Here is a 15,706-nt window from a genome sequence, read left to right on the forward strand (position 1 = left end):
AGACATCTTGGGAAGGTGAGTTACCATTCCCATTGCTCTCACTGCAAAGCTTCAATCTAATTAGATCACACACCAACAAGATAGGAAAGCCAATACAATTATTATTTGGGAGCTTTTTTTAAAAATAATTCATACTGTTTCAGAACATCTCCAATGTTTTACGCTACTTATGTTCACTGTGTGATTTAGATAGCTTTTACCAAGCATTTGCATGGTCTGTCTGTCTTTGAAAACTAAGCAGTTAGCAGAAATGTACTGTGGATTTTCACACAGACACACACACACACATGCACACACACACAGAATGAATCAACCAAAAAAAAGAAGCATCTGTGGGATGCTTTCCCGTAATTTTAGAAAACTGATAAAAAGGGACAGATGTAGAGAAAGAAATCTCAAGCTTCTAGAAGTTAAATCCTTGTTTCTGCAACACTTAAGCAGCTCTGAATCAGAGTCTTAGCTGTTCCTGCAAACCCTTTTTATTTTTTTTATTTTTATTTTTTTTATTTTAAATACAAGAACCGGCATATTGAACCAGAACAATGATCATCAGAGCATTTCATCTTTCATCTTTGGAGGCCTTTGCCATCAGCTGTGATGTTGCTTCTTCCCCAAACATGAAAACCTCTATGTGGGTCCTTCCCTGTCCAAGAGCTATTTCATATCTCTGATCATCCTGACTGCCCATCTCACAAGTTTTTCTGTTACTACAGCATCCTTTCTGAGGAAGGGCAATAAGAAAGATATGGATTATTTGAAATGTGGACACCCCATGGACTTATTATATACATATAAAAAAATCTTCTCTCCTAGTGGCATAAAATCTTTGCACATTCAAAACACATTGATTCCTTGTTAACATTAAAAAGGGATTTCAGTTTTCAATGCACGAACAAAGTTGCTATAAAATTCTTGTACACACAAGTTGACATTTCCAAACAAGCTAGTCTAAAATTAGACTCATACTCCCAACTGCAGGGAATTAGGATGGTTTTGCTAAAGCATTTGACTTCTTGAGATGCAAAAGTCCCCTTAAATTCAACTGGCAAACTCTGATGGTGGGATGTGGTCAAACCAAAACCCCTTGGCTTCCTGAATGGAAAACTCAGCGCATCAGAAAGTGGAATTTGTTGCTCAGCAAATGTCTGTACCTCTCCTACAGTAAAGGTTTTCCTTGGGCCTTGGCACCATTTTTTCAGTACAGATGAGCATTTTAAGAACTAACCTTAAGAAACAGCCTTCTTTAGAAGCAAAAGTCTCTATGGAAAAACTGGGAAACTGCTAAGAAACTAATTAAAGAAACAAGCACAAAACAGCCATTTTAGCAACACAAGCCTGTAAGTCGAAAAGAAAATGCAGACCCACAACATGAAAAGAAAAAAAGCTGATTTGAATTTTAAAAACATTTTTCTCTTATTGCTTTGTGCCTACCCTGATTTCCCTGCACATAACAGCCCATGGCCACAGCTCAGCTATCACCATTTCACACATACATTGCCAGTCCTCCGCAAAGCTGGGTTTGAAGCAGACCCGTGCTCGTCCAGGTCTCCAGATTCTTCTCCAGTCAGGTCAGGAGCAGTACTCACATATGTGCCTTCACCAAGGACCTCCCTCCTCTTAACCCACGCAGCCCACTTCAGTCCTCTGCAGGGCAGGGAATGGGCCCCCCTGGCCCCATCACCGACCTCCAGCTGCTGTGTGTGCCATGGGGCAAGCTGTGGGCCTGGCCCCAGAGGAGACAGGTCAGGGACCTGCAGGGAGAAGAAACCTGTCCCTAAGGCAGTGTTCCTGCCTGGCCCACAGTCACTCGCTGGTAAGCCCTAGGAGACAACCATGCTTTCTGTCGTCCTGCATTGCAGAGGCAATAAGGCTGCCTGGATTCCACTCTGCTTCAAACTCAGAGCTGATCTAGGGGGAAATGTAAAATCTGTCACCTGAACCTGCCAGTGACACCAAACCTGCTACCTGCCTGGGCACAGATCCTGTTCCTGGTAAAGCACATGTGCTTTATCTCCAGCTCCTGACACCAACCCTCATTTATCCTTTGCCCTCTACTCTGGAGAGCCCTTTTCACTCAGCTCTCTCCTGAACAGGGCCTTAGCGGCTGGGCACCACTCCAGCAGGCAGCCAGCGCAAGCAGATGTATCTGAGCTGGGGTCAGTGCAGCCATGGTAGGCATGGGACCCACAGCTCTGTGCAAGAGCCTGCTGACTGCTCTTCTTGCTTCCTGTGAAGGAAGCCTGCCCCATACAGGTCCTACCTCTGGCTGGGTGCTGGTGTCACCTTCTCGTCCAGCATGGAGGCTCATAGTTCTCCAAGGTGTGCTGTTGTGCAGAGCTTGGGTGCCTTCGGCCTCCCCTAGCTCATGCTGCCTGCCCTTTGGGTGCCACTTAGCTCAACTGACTCCAGACAGAGGAGCTTATAGACCCAACACTTAAAACAGCAGCATGCTGCAGTTGGCAGCGCCACACTGTGTCTGAGAGCAGGAGCGGTGCAGGCACAGCACACGTGGCAGGAACTACGTGCTGAGGCTGTGACCTGACAGCACTCCCAGGGGCACAGCACTTTTCGCTAACACCATCCATGCAAAGGCTGGCCCTGGTCTTCACGAGCTTCAGTCTCTGCCAAGATCAGACTGTGTGGGGCTGGTGCCACTTCACAGTCTGAGCCACACACTCAGAAATTACAACAAGATGGGAAAGGTCAAGAACTGAGAGTCCTTGATGCGATTCTTTGCAAAGCCACTCTGCAACCTAAAAACATTCATCTTGCTATTTAAAGAGGGTATTTTCCCAGGAGACAAGCTTGACACAGACAGTAGGAAAGGAAGAAGTTATTAGCCTTGCTATACATTGTCTAGGAAAGCTTTGCTGCTAGCATAGCCCTGGCCTGACTTCACCTGAAACCCATGGAAATTCGTGGAATGGGTATTGCAGAACACACGAAGCAGGGAACTCATGCAGGAAGCACGGCTGAGCATGGAAAAGGAGGAGAATAGGCATGGGCTACAGAGCCAGCTTAGAAGCATAGTGCAGAGCCAAGTGCAACTCCCTGGCTGTCAGCTGGAGCAGGAGCAAGCCCCGGGCTAATGGAGTTACGGACCTGAGCTTCCCCAGCTGAGCTGGGGCTCACGCTGCTTCCTGCCACAGCTGTGATGTTGCTGGTGCCTCTGGCCATGGCTGCTTATGGGGACAACAGGGAGACCTCAGTATGAGACCAGCCTTGCAGGGACAGGGACAATGTGACAAGTGAAGCTGAGAGTCATCATATACCTTAGGAAGGAGTCAGACACCAAGAAGATCAGTGTCGGAGGCCAGCAGGACCCGTGGCTGGACCATGGCTGTATGGGTGTCATCCAACCCAGGAGGGAGGCTGTGTAGGATCTGAGCCTGTTCTGCTTAAAATGAAAGACATCTGCCCAGCTCCCCGAGTTTTGTCTCTGCTCAGACACCTGCAAAGTTATCATTTCCACACCCTTGTGCCTCTGCTCACCCTCTGCAGCCTCCCTAGGGACCAGCGAGGAGGATAGCAGCAGGCAAAGGGACAGGCAGGGCCTGGCTGTCCTAGGAGCCCAAGGCAAAGCCATCCAACTGCTGAAGACATTCACTATGATATGGGAAGCACCTGCAATCTCAGGAAAAGGTCCTGATATGAAGAAGAGGTGCCAACCTCTGTTAGCAAGAATCCTGGGCCACCCTAAGCCCTATTCATGTTTCTCCCCTTCTGAGTGCTGAGAAAACGATAATTTTTCACTCTGCACTTTTTTTTTTTATTTTTTTCTTTCTTTGCAGTGAAAAGGAATACTTCTGCAAAACTCACAGAGCTCAACGTGAACAAAGGAGGAGGAAGTGGGGGAGTTTCCACCAGACAGAGTTGCAGGGGAGGGAAAGAAGAGGGGAGAAACTTCTGTGCTCCTGTACACCTGCCTTTTCTGCATGCCAGAAGTGCCTGTTGTGCACACGCACCTGCAGCTCCTACTATGTCCCTCCAACTTAGACACCATCTATTTTTTCTTCAAACCTCAAATTGTCAATTTAAACTGTCACTGACCTGAGGGCAGGACCACTGAAGGACTCCACAGGTTCTAGCTCAGCATCCCAGGTGAACCATATCCAGCAGGCTGCTGGCATCTTCTCCTGGACCCACCACAGCTCCCAGTGCTGGAACAAAACAGGGGGATCTGCTAGCCCATGGGTCTGATCTTGGCTGTGGTCCAAATTATAGAATCACAGAATCATTAAGGTTGGAAAAGACCTCTAAGATCATCTGGTCCAACCATCACCCTACCACCAATATCACCCACTAAACCCTGTCCCTAAGCACCGGGTCCAACCTTTCCTTAAACACCCCCAGGGACAGTGATACCACCACCTCCCATTCCAATGCCTGACTGCTCTTTCTGAGAAGAAACCTCTCCTCATTTCCAAACTAAACCTCCCTTGGTTGAGGGTCCTTGAGGCCATTCCCTCTAGTCCTATCACCTTTGAGAATACGCTGACCCCCAGCTCCCCACACCTTCCTTTCAGGTAGTTATAGAGAGCAATAAGGTCTCCCCTGAGCCTCCTCAACAACAACAAAACAACCGCAGTTCCCTCAGCCACTCTTCACAGAACTTGTGTCCCAGGCCCTTCACCAGCTTCACAGCCCTTCTCTGGACACATTTCAGGGCCTCCATGTCCTTCTTGTAGTGAGGGGCCCAAAGCTGACCACAGTACACGAGGTGTGGCCTCACCAGAGCAGGATTCAAGGGGACGATCACCTCCCTGGTCCTGCTGCCTTCACTATTCCTGACACAAGGCAGGATGCTGTTGGCCTTCTTGGCCACCTGGGCACACTGACGGCTCATTTTCAGGTGAGCATTGACCAACACCCCCAGCCACTCTGCCTCAAGAAATGCATGGGACTGTTGTGACCAAAGTGCAGGATCTAGCACTTAGCCAGAGAATGGCAGAGAAAAAGATGAGAAGAGAAAAGATGAGATGATATCAGATGAGCTGAGAGCAAACCTGTGGAGTGATGACCTCTTGGGAGGGAGTACAGGTGGCTGAGCGTGCTCCAGGACAATCTCTGCAAGTTGACAGGTCCCACTTGGGCATTAAGCAGGTTGTCCTCATTATCCCAGCTTCAGCTGCCTTCGCTCTGCCAGCAGGAGGTATGAGCCAGCATGCCAGGCCGGTATGCAGCCCAGCAGGCTGTGGGGATGCACAGTGGGGATGCACAGTGCCAGCCCATGGCACCATTGCCCCACCTGGCTTGGGCTTCACAAGGTGCACCCTGGTCTGGCCATTGCCTTCAGTTCTCTTCAGAGGTCTAGAGCCCTGACATTTCTTCTGTCTTCAGCGGAGCCTGGATCTCTGCCCCTCCTGAAGAGTGAACTTTCCCTGCCTTTGCCTCAAGAAGCCTCTGAATGCAGATTCTCAACAACAACCTGGGAGCCAACATAACACAGTTGTGGCCTTTGCATCTCAGAGGGGCTGGTAGTCAGGGATGGAGCCCGAGTCTTGCCTCTGGCACCCTGCACAAGGCGTCCTGGGGTGAGCCTCGAGCCAAGACCATGCACCTGTTCAGTATGTGTGCTTGGAGGGAGAGGACATTGAGAGTAAAGCCACCTTGCCTCCATTTTAAACTGGGCCGAGGCATTCACAACATCTTGAAACCTGCAGTGAGAGAGTGGATGCTAGCCCTGCACAGCAGGTAAATGCAGAGAAATGAGGGAGAGAGGCGGCTGCTTTCCGAGGAGAGGAAAAGGTTGGCATGAGGCCAGCCAGCTTCACACAGAGAGGAATAAAATAAAATGAAACATCATTGCCCATGTCCAAATGCACCACATCCAACCCTGCCTCTTCCCCAGATCTGTGAATCTGCCAGGGCATGTCTGAAAGCAATAACTGCTCATCACAAATGCAGCACCCAGCCGGTGTCATAGCTAAAGTCACAGTGCTTGGACTGAACACCCACCGTAAATGTAGCACACAGCGGTGGCCTTCTGCAAGTCCAAAAGGGAACTGGCCCATGCTGCAGCACAGGGAAAGCAGGGTGAGAGTATTGCCCCAGTCCAAGACCATCCCAAGTGAGCGGGGAGAAAGGTACAAGACTGCTCACAGCCAGGGGGAGCCCTGGTGTCCCCCTCCCCACTTAAGACCAGGAGCAGTTGCAAAGAAGAACCTAAAATGATAGCAGCGGCTAGGAAAAAAGGTATGAGATGGAAGGCACATGATCTGCCTCTCCCCTAAAGAGAAGCTAAAATAGGTGACCTGATAAACGCATCTAAGCATTTTCAGGGAAGAAAACTAGAGGGTAGCCAGAGCCTCTTTAATCCGGGAGAGGATGGCAAAGCAAGATCCAGCGGTTTAAGGTCACAGACAGAGAAATAAAATCAGAAATGAGTCACAGCAATTAGCCACAATGACGAACAATAGAGGGAAATATCAGCTCCTCTGTCTTCTGATGCCTTCAAAGCCAGACTGTCCAAAATGCAAGCTGCATTCCCACACCTAATCTTGCAGGTCCAGCAGGGCCAAAGAGCTGTACCAGCCCACAGCGCAACTCTCGCATCCATGCTCTAAAATGTTACCGATGGGAAATAAAAGATCTTGCCCTCTTAGAGAGCCCTTGCTACGGCACACTGCCTGCACAGAAGCAGGCAAGGCCCTGGACCTTTGCAAGTGTAATGCTTTGCAAGTATTTCCCGTTCTCCCACAGCATGACAAGGGCAGTCCGCTGCTGGTCCCTTGCACCATCCCTCCTCCAATGAAACTCTACAGCAAAAAGCCTGGATGGAGTGATCTGAGAGATGCAGCAGCCAGTCCCTGCAGTGTGGCAGCCTCAGGCTGTACTTAGCACTCGGACATCTTTGTCCTGGGCCATTTGCTTGTGAGCTGAGCATCACCTTCTTGTGCCAGATTTTCAAGCCTCTCCCCACTGCTTGGCATCACACACAGAGCTGCTGCTTGCAGCACCTCCTGGTTTAACACCATCTGCAACTTCCATTCCCATGCTGCCTCTGCCTGCCTCCAGCTCACTAATGAAGCTGTTAAATAAGAAACGCCAATTGCCGTGCATGTTCCTTGTACCCCACGCACAGCCACAGCACCCCATTCCTGCCTTCTGCCATTACCCACCCCTACTCTGTTAACAGCCCCCCATGCAATCTTTCCTCTTTATGACGGTGCTTACAATCCAGGCTGTTAAAACTCAGCCTGAGACAAAGACTTCATGCGAATCAGTACCAAGTATGTTAGTAAATCTCAGTTTTGCACAGTCTCTGCATTTTGTAATTCCAGTCTAAAGGGTAGAGCCAGCTGAGATGTTTTTTTGGAGCATTCATAAAATGCAGTGCTTTTAAGGGACCACCCTGAGGTATCACAACTATTTTGACAGAGCTCCACAAACAAACACCCCAACACAATTTGCTTTAATTTCCTTGTTTTCTGAACCCTCAAACCTCTATTCTAAAATGGATCCTGTAGTTTCATTTTTATTGGTGGAAAAAAATAATACTTGTAATGCCTGAGAATTACAGAAAGCAAGATGCTTCCATGTTTGCAAAGCAGCTGGGATTGCATTTCCTATCCCTAAGAAAATGGGGGGGCTAGTGGTGTTTTCCACAGGAAATATGAAAGGGAGATGAGGGGGGCTAATGTTGAAATTTTCCACAGAATACAAATGCAGTTTTCTCAGCATTTCTCCTGAATGGTCATCCTGTCTTTTTAGCAGGACTAATTCCTTATAACCCCAGGTGCAGCTTGCCCTTGTGTCAGCTCTTTTTTCAGCCACAGATCCTGAGCTTTGCAGTGTCAGAGTAGTGCTGCCAGGAGTTGTGCCAGAGCAGAACTGGGTCCCAGTCAGCCATGAGGCCTTTTTCTCCAGTTGCCCCTTGTCTACTTGCATTGGCTTTAGATAGTGGAAAGACCCCACCTGACTGTCAGGAGGTGCATGCTAAGCACCTGCACATATTTGCTGAGGTCCAGGTGCTGTGCGCCAATCCCACTAACCTGTGGACACCATGTTTCCCTCTTTCATGTGCAGGGAGGCTTGAGTCATGGAGCTGAACCTACCGACCACTTCCAAAGGAGTGCACATCCAGCGGGGCTCAGGGGTGAAGCAGCCCTGCTTGTGTCACCAGGCCAGGTTCCCCGCCTTTGCTGCAGGCTCTCACTCTGGGTCTCAGATGCTGCATGGAAAGCAAAGGGGCAATCCTACAGCCTTCCTCATGGCAAGGCCAGTCCTGGCCCTGCGGCATTGCAGATACAAAGGTTGTTCCAGACTGGCCACGGCCAGCTTGGACTCCCGGTGTGGAAGAGCTGCAAGGCACAACCAGAGAGGATCCTTTGGTCTGGAGAGGGAAGGTGAATTCACGGCTCAGCAGAACACAACAAGCATCCAACTGGCTGGAGCACATCTTCTGTTAGTGAAAATAAAATGTAGACCCTTAATTATTAATCAGTTCATATGCAAAATAGGTATCATAGCAGGATGGGGGAGGGGGAACACATTGTTCCTTAAGAATAAATATTTAACATGATACAGAACAGCATGAATTTTTAAAGAGAAGTTTTTGTAACTGCTGAGGGTCTTGAACTGCTAAAGAAGCAGAACCTCTTTTAGCAGCAATGCCAGCTTCTGGAGCGGGGAACAGCCATTTCCACACAGCAGATTGCAGAGGAGAAGGAAGGATGCAAGAACCTGGGCCCCAAGAACAGCAGCTTTTCAACTACTATCCTCCCATGCCCACAGCAAAAGAGCTGTGGCCCAACCCCACATGTACAGCTCCAGGTGGTGGAGTCAGATGAACTGCAAAGGGGACAGGGAGAGCAAAGGCCCAAGGAGCTGAGGTGCTCTGGATGTTTATGCTTTTTGGGAGGTGTGAGAAGGCTTGTGCTTGCTATCCTGTGTGCCACTGATGATGATGATGGATGCAGCAACTGAACCCAGAGGAGCATTTCTCGCCCCTGTGCTGCTCAGGGCTTGCCCGGTGGCTCCTGTTGTGATCTCCAGACCCCAAACTAACTTCCAGCTGTGAACATCTGGTGTGGGCCCCAGGACCCTGCAACCCCTCTGGGTAAAGCAGACAGAGCTGGAGCAATTCCACACACCAAAATTTAAACCTGAAACTAAGCAGATCAGCTTCCCAATCAGTGAGAATCAGTGAGACCTCTCTCTCTTCATGCTAGGTTGGATGAGCTTCAGGAAACCTTCTCGAGGTCCCTGTTCACTGCCAGAAGCTGAGGGGCTTTGGATACCTCCTCCAGTTCTTTCCTGTCATGGATTCAAGGTCTGCTGCAAGCAGCGCGTGGAGCAGGCTGCAACACCAGTGCAAGGCAGTGGCAGGATTGCCTTCTCCCTGCTCCTGAAGTGAAAGAGTTAAGGCAGCTACCTTTGTGAATGAGCCAGCAGCTGTCCCTGCTCCCAGTCTTCAGGACGGTCCCCCCCTCTGCCAATGGGCTACATGAAAGCTATTACACTCTTCCTTGATATACACCTCCCATAAATCCAGGGACTATAAATTAGGGTAACCTTCTGCTTTAAGGGCTGTCTGAGCTCTGCAAAGACATCCCAAAGTCAGGCAGATCCTCGCTGAAGACACCAGTACTTTGTCCTCATTTCCCTTGGGGACGGTGGCCCTGGGGCAAGAAGCAAACGCATCCAGCCCAGGGGCACAGCAAAGCCATGCCAACTGCTGTATTTCTGCAGGGACTGGGGGGTTATCCCACTCCTCCTGCTACTAGGATATGTCACCTCTCCTTGCTCTCCCCTCCCAGGAGACACAGCTGCTCTCTGCCACTGTCCCCTGACTCTGGTTTGGGTGAGTGACTGTCTCGCTCTCCTACACCGAATGCATGGGAATGAGTCTTCAGCATCGCCTCTCAGAGGTCAATGAAAAGGGCTGTAAAACAGATGCAACGCTTCCCTGCTCATCTCTGAAAGCACGCTACCCTGTGATGAGTCTGCACTGCAACTTGGCAGGAGCTGAGACAGCTCCGGACCAGCACAGAGCCTGTTCCTTCTCACCTCCCCTACACATAAGTGGGTCACTGTAGCCCTACACTGTGTGTCTGTGCTCAGGATCTGGCCCCACCGCTGCCTCTCCAAGACTGCCCAAGCTCACTCTGCCTTGTCTTGACCTGCCCCGCTGCCCACACATGCTCCAGGACGTCCCGGGAGCCCCAGGAGTGAAACTGGAATCTACCTCTCTGGGTCCAGCCCCGGGCTGCTTGCAGCACAAATCAGGACCAATGCAGCCCCACTCGAACAGGACCCACCAATACCCCTGGGGCAGCAGAATTCCCTCAAGGAGTTACATTCCTTCTACACGAGGTGTTCACCTACCTCCTGTTCACTTTGCTCCTTGCTTCTCCTTGTATCTCTCCTGTCTGCAAGATGCTGAATGAAGCCATGGAGGACCAGGAGATGGAAGGTGACAACCAAGAGCACAAAGATATTGCCAAGGGTCTGTTTCACATGGGACAGCACTTGCCAGACATCACCCAGCTTTGTGCCCTGATAAGATCTTGTTTTCACAACACCAGCATGTACATACAGGATTTAAAAATACACAGGACTACATGCAGGGCACTACAGAGAGGATTTCCATTGCCACATTGCCATGGGCTGTCACAAACTGAGAGGGTTCAACACAAACTTGCCCAGATCCACTTGGGATTGACACCTGGTGAGAGTCTCATTCCCAAGCTATGGGCAGGTGGCACCAGGGGCTGAAGAGGTCAGGACACAGATTTAGAGCAGCCTTGTATAAGATCAGTGTGAACCCAATGAGTAGTCTTATCCCTTGCTCTGGTGCTGCCACCTAACATGTTTTACAGCCTAATCCAGGCAAAGCATTACACACACCAAAATCTAAACCTGAAACTAAGCAGATCAGCTTCCCAACAGAAAACACCCCCAAGAACCCAGCCTGCTCATCTGCTTCTGGATGAGAAATCTAATAAAGTCATTGAGGTGAGTTAGGGCTGGGCACCATTATTCTCCCCCAATTTGTGCTGTCAGCCCCTTGTAAAACATGACATATGACTCTGAAAATTCATCTTGGGCCCCAAACAGAATTTATTCTGCTGTAAAAAAGAAATGTGCTGAAAGAGACAGTGAACAGCAGCCCAGGGACCTCCATGCCACTGAAAACACACACGCACTGATCTCAGCAAACAATTGATTTTATTCCCCACTGTCGCCATCCGTCTCTGCTCTATCCATTGCCAGATCTGGCTGGCAGGAGAATATGAGTTTTAAAGGTCACCACTTAATGATGTTAAGGAGCTGTCCTCCTTCCCAGATAAAATACTGATCAATCGGTAATATTTCTGACTGGACTCTGCTCATGGAGAAGATACAGGGGGATTCTGTTCCCCTTTATGTTCCAAATATACTTAAAGCCCTTTCTGAAATCGAGCTGATAACTCAGACTGGGGACTGATGCTGGCTGGACCTGACACCTCATGCAACCAGCTTGCAGGCAGGATGCCAGCAGAAGGGGTGATGAAGCGCAGTTTGGATTGCTCTATAACATAAAGTGCTATTATATTCTTACATAACTTAATGTATAAATGTTCAGCTATTGCCTCTCCCATCACCTGTGGAGAATTAAAGCAGTTAGAGCAGCCCTGGACCCACTTTCCTCCCTGCATTTCATGCTCCTGGGCTCAGCAGAGGGCTCACGTGGTGGCTCAGAGGCAGAGGTGCTGGAGCTCTGCTGGCACGCAGCAAACTCTCAGAGCTGGAGGATCACCTTCCCATACAGCTTTGGGAGGTCTGGGACCCTGAGCAAGCAGAGGGACAGCATCACCCTACCATCCTCAGTATACACCTCCATTCCTGAGAGTATCTCATCCTGGGGACTTTGTGTCACTTTTGGAGACAGTGTCAGGCTGAGAAACATTTTCTGGTGATGCTGCTTGTGAACCACTCTGCCAAGACCTGCACAATTCTTTGCTGAGCCACTTCCAGCCTCTTCTCAAAGCACAGTGGCCAAGAAGAGTTTGTTTAATGGGTCTCATAAAACCAGAGGAGAAATCCTGACTCCTTATAGCTAAATCCCTGCCCACAAGGCCCAGCACCATCCCTGCTTGCAAGGCAAATCCTGGGGAGCCCTCCCACAGCCCACACATGGGACAACCTGGCCTGGGCTTTGCTTGCTGGGAAAGGCAGCATGATTTAAACATTTGCCTCCTGAGCCCTCTGCAAGCATACCCAGCAGGAACAGGAGCAGCAGGGACCATCTCCCACCCCACCACCCTCCAGCCCACTGCACACTCAGGCTCTCAACCAGAGGCAGCTCCCTCTGATGTAGCTGGAGAAAAAAAGAAATAATTTGAATATCCAATCTTCAAAATGAACCAAACAGCTCCACCCAAATTTACACCAAAGCACTTAATTTATTATTGGATGTGCAGCCTGAAACAAACGCTCTACCAGAGGAAACCTATTTATAATTTATTCAGCAGCCAGCATATTTTGCAGTCTTTCAGAAGTCCTCACAAAGAATGCCAGAGACAAGGGGGCAAGAGTATTTTATTTACTTATTTATTTATTTAAAACTAAGTGAGTGGGGTCAACTCTGAATTTCTAAAGCACCTCAGAGGTACTCAGACTTTTAAAGCTCTCCAGAGATGGCATTCACATCTTTTCTTCCATTCTTGCTCACTTTGCTCTGCAAAGTAGATTCCTCCAACTTTGTCTCACAAACAAAACCACACAAACCTTCCTTGCCATGCCCACAAAGTAACCAGGTTCCAAAACTCTTTACTTCTTTCAGCAATGACAAAGACCAAATTAGAAACATCCTAGATCTGTACTTCTGAACAATTCCATGTGAAAATAATCTATATTTTACTAATCTAGGCCACGAGTTTAAAGCAGCCATGAAGCCTGGTTTGTACACACAGACAAATAAAAACAGGTCAATATATTTCTTTTTCCCTCCAGATGGATTTCATATGAGCTCCCAGAGGTGGCTGCAGTTTCAGCTGAGGCTGAATGAAGCTGCATCGCAGCTGGCAAGACCTTCAGCTCACAGAGGCTTCTGGGTGCATCATTAAAGGTGGCACTTGTGGCATGGCCTCCTGGACGTGTGCTCCCCATATGTCCTTAATTCCCCAGAGGCCCCCAGATCTGTAGCTGAACTTCCAGGCTCCACCATCCTCCATCCCCAGCAGAGAAGCAAAACGATGGAAATATTTCTGAAGATCACTTAGTCCAGAGCTAACCCAGGCTTTTCCCAGAAACACCTAGAAGGGTTACTGAATGATCATTTGAACCCATCCCCTATTTTTGATGGAGCTGAGCAGGGTCTGAACAACCTTAGTCATCAACAGGAGCTCCATGTTTAAGTATCACCAGTATTTTCCAAGCAGACAGAGTCCCAGACCAGTCAGGCCCCCATCATGTTCAGTGCTCCTTCTGACACAATCCCTGTCAAAAAGAGCTGGATTTATCACAGGAAGAGGGGGTGGAGGCAGCCCCAAGGCTCACAGGAGCTGCACTGCAGTGCTGCAATGGCAAAAACTCTGAGGGCAGCTGCTGTGCTGGGTGGCAAAGGGGTGGGATGGCCAGCTTGTCCAGCTCTCAAAGGCATGGGAGGAGCAAGGGATGAGATTTAGCAATAAATATGACCTTTCATGTTTATTTTACCCTCTTCTGACAAAGTCTCCAGTGTTATAACCAAGACCTCAGCCCTTTGCTCGGCTAGAACAGCCTGCTGCTTTCATCTGTAGTGCATAAAGTGAAGTCAAAGGTGATTTACTGAATGGAGCGCCCGATGATTTCCTGCAAGCAATGCACAAAACTTCACCATCTGCTGTTTCAGACAGATCCGGGCATCTGCAACCCCAAGCAAGACTGAAAGTGTCCATCTGGAGAGCTGGGATGCTCTTGTGATGGGTAAAGGGAAAAATCCCCCCTCTTACTCACTGATCCAGCAAGCAGTGGGGAGAAAACCTGCAGCAGCCCAAATAAATCCAGGCTGTCCCAAGGGCATCAGCCTGCCAGAGCAGTCTCCTCACCTGACACACAGCCTGCTGAGCCTGCAGAGCTGCAGGATTCATATATCTGGGCCTTTTACAGCTGCTTGTTGACAAGGAGGTTGTAACTCAGGGCAGGAAAGGTCCCTGTGAAGGTGAGCCACAGCCACAGCCACTACGTGCACCGCGGGAAACAGAAATCATCCAGATGTTCCCCCAGCTTCCCCCTAGGCTCAGAGGCCCCATCCCACTGGCTGCATCTCAGGCTTTAAATAACCAAGAATAACCAACAGCTCAGGTTTCTGAAATCAGCTCACGCTCACAGACATAGAGTATCCTCCCGCTAAGGAAGAGAAATATCACTGCCATCCATCTGACCTGGAAAAGCAGCTTAGGGGTAAGCATGCAGATGAGAGTAGCAGGGAAGGAGACAGCATGCCAGAATTAGCTGCCCGATGGAAAGGGGATTACATGCTTTGGCATGTCCTGGGGACAGGCCAGCAGCCAGGGCTGGCAGGAAAGAGCTACTGGGGATGGGACGAATAAAGAAGTTGGGGAAGTGGAGGCTGGGGATGATGGTGCCCTGTGGCATCATCCCAGCTCAGATGCTGCTGGCAGGTGGCAGCTGCTACACAGGGATCAGTGCAAAGGCTCAGAGCACAGCCCAGGTAGAAGTCTGCAATCACGAGGGGAGGCAAACACCATTGCTTACAAAACCCAGAGGTTAGCAGCGTGTTGAGGGAGCTCAGAAAGTCACAGGAGGGGTATACGACCTGGAGATGCACATTGATGACATTCAGCTGTCAAGCAGTGGGGCAGCAGAGGTGGCAGGATGTGACCAAACAGATTTTCCCAGAGGTTTCTGTGATATGGGCTCTCCAGCAACTTACCCATCCTCACCTCATCGCCCACCCAGCCTGTGCTCCCCACCAGCGCCCCACCAGCATGCGTGGTACTGCCATGAGGCTGCATCCCCTTTCCCAGGGAGGTCTGTGCTATCTCTGTGCTCCCATCCCAAAGCACCTGGCCCAGATGCACAGCAGAACTGCAATCCAGCAAGGTAGAGGCAGAGTTAGGAGGTGTTTTCAGAGGTGATGCTAGGCTCTCCTCCAGAAAATCACCATGCTGAGCACAGGGTCTGAAGACAAGAAGATGCTCATGTCCACAGCTTATGGGAGGAGAGCACAACAGAACAGGAGGGGCTAAAGGCTAACACAGGACAGGTGCTTTACCTGTGATATCCCAACTATGAAGCAGTGTGGATAGGAAAAAAAATAGAAGCAAGAAACATGACATTAATGGGCTAGGGCTGAAATATGAGATTAGATATTTTAGAACATGCCTGCGTATTCCAGGTGCTCTTTAAATTTGTACAGTCTAGTTACTCTATTATGTAAAATTTAATTGCCTAAGAAATCCATACAGCTTCATGCTCTCAGCAGCCAGAGTAGGGTTTCTTTTTTTCCTATTCTTTTTTTTTTTTTTTTTTCAATCTTTATTCAGGTTGGCTCTAAAGATTGAAATATGAGCTCTCCTGGGTAAGGGAGTTTACTAAATCAAGCTCCACCACTGGGCTGGGAGCTCAGGAGGACACACAGCAGTGGGTGCCAGCAGGGTCTGCATGGCCAGGTGCCTCTCTTTGCTCCCAGAGCATCTATCACCCTGTGTGGCTCTGGGAGGGATGTGGAGGGTGCAGGGTGCCAAAAGGGCTGCTTCTGCTCTGCTGTGCCCTG

The 15,706-nt window shown here is 49.5% G+C and overlaps 1 protein-coding gene across 2 annotated transcripts in view; it reads right to left on the minus strand.

The window, feature by feature from the left end:
- Positions 1 to 15,706, minus strand: part of RTN4R (reticulon 4 receptor) — an 81,460-nt gene that overhangs the window by 40,993 nt on the left and 24,761 nt on the right. The window contains exon 1 of one of the 2 annotated variants that reach the window (XM_080558984.1): positions 4,051 to 4,144. The exons of the other annotated variant lie outside the window; for it this stretch is intronic. The gene's annotated coding sequence lies outside the window, so the exon portion shown is untranslated. Of the gene's footprint in view, positions 1 to 4,050; positions 4,145 to 15,706 lie in introns of those variants that run through there. 2 annotated transcript variants of the gene reach the window in all.

The sequence above is a fragment of the Anser brachyrhynchus genome, assembly GCF_964034855.1.
Source record: "Anser brachyrhynchus genome assembly, chromosome: 17".
Lineage (NCBI taxonomy): Eukaryota > Metazoa > Chordata > Aves > Anseriformes > Anatidae > Anser > Anser brachyrhynchus.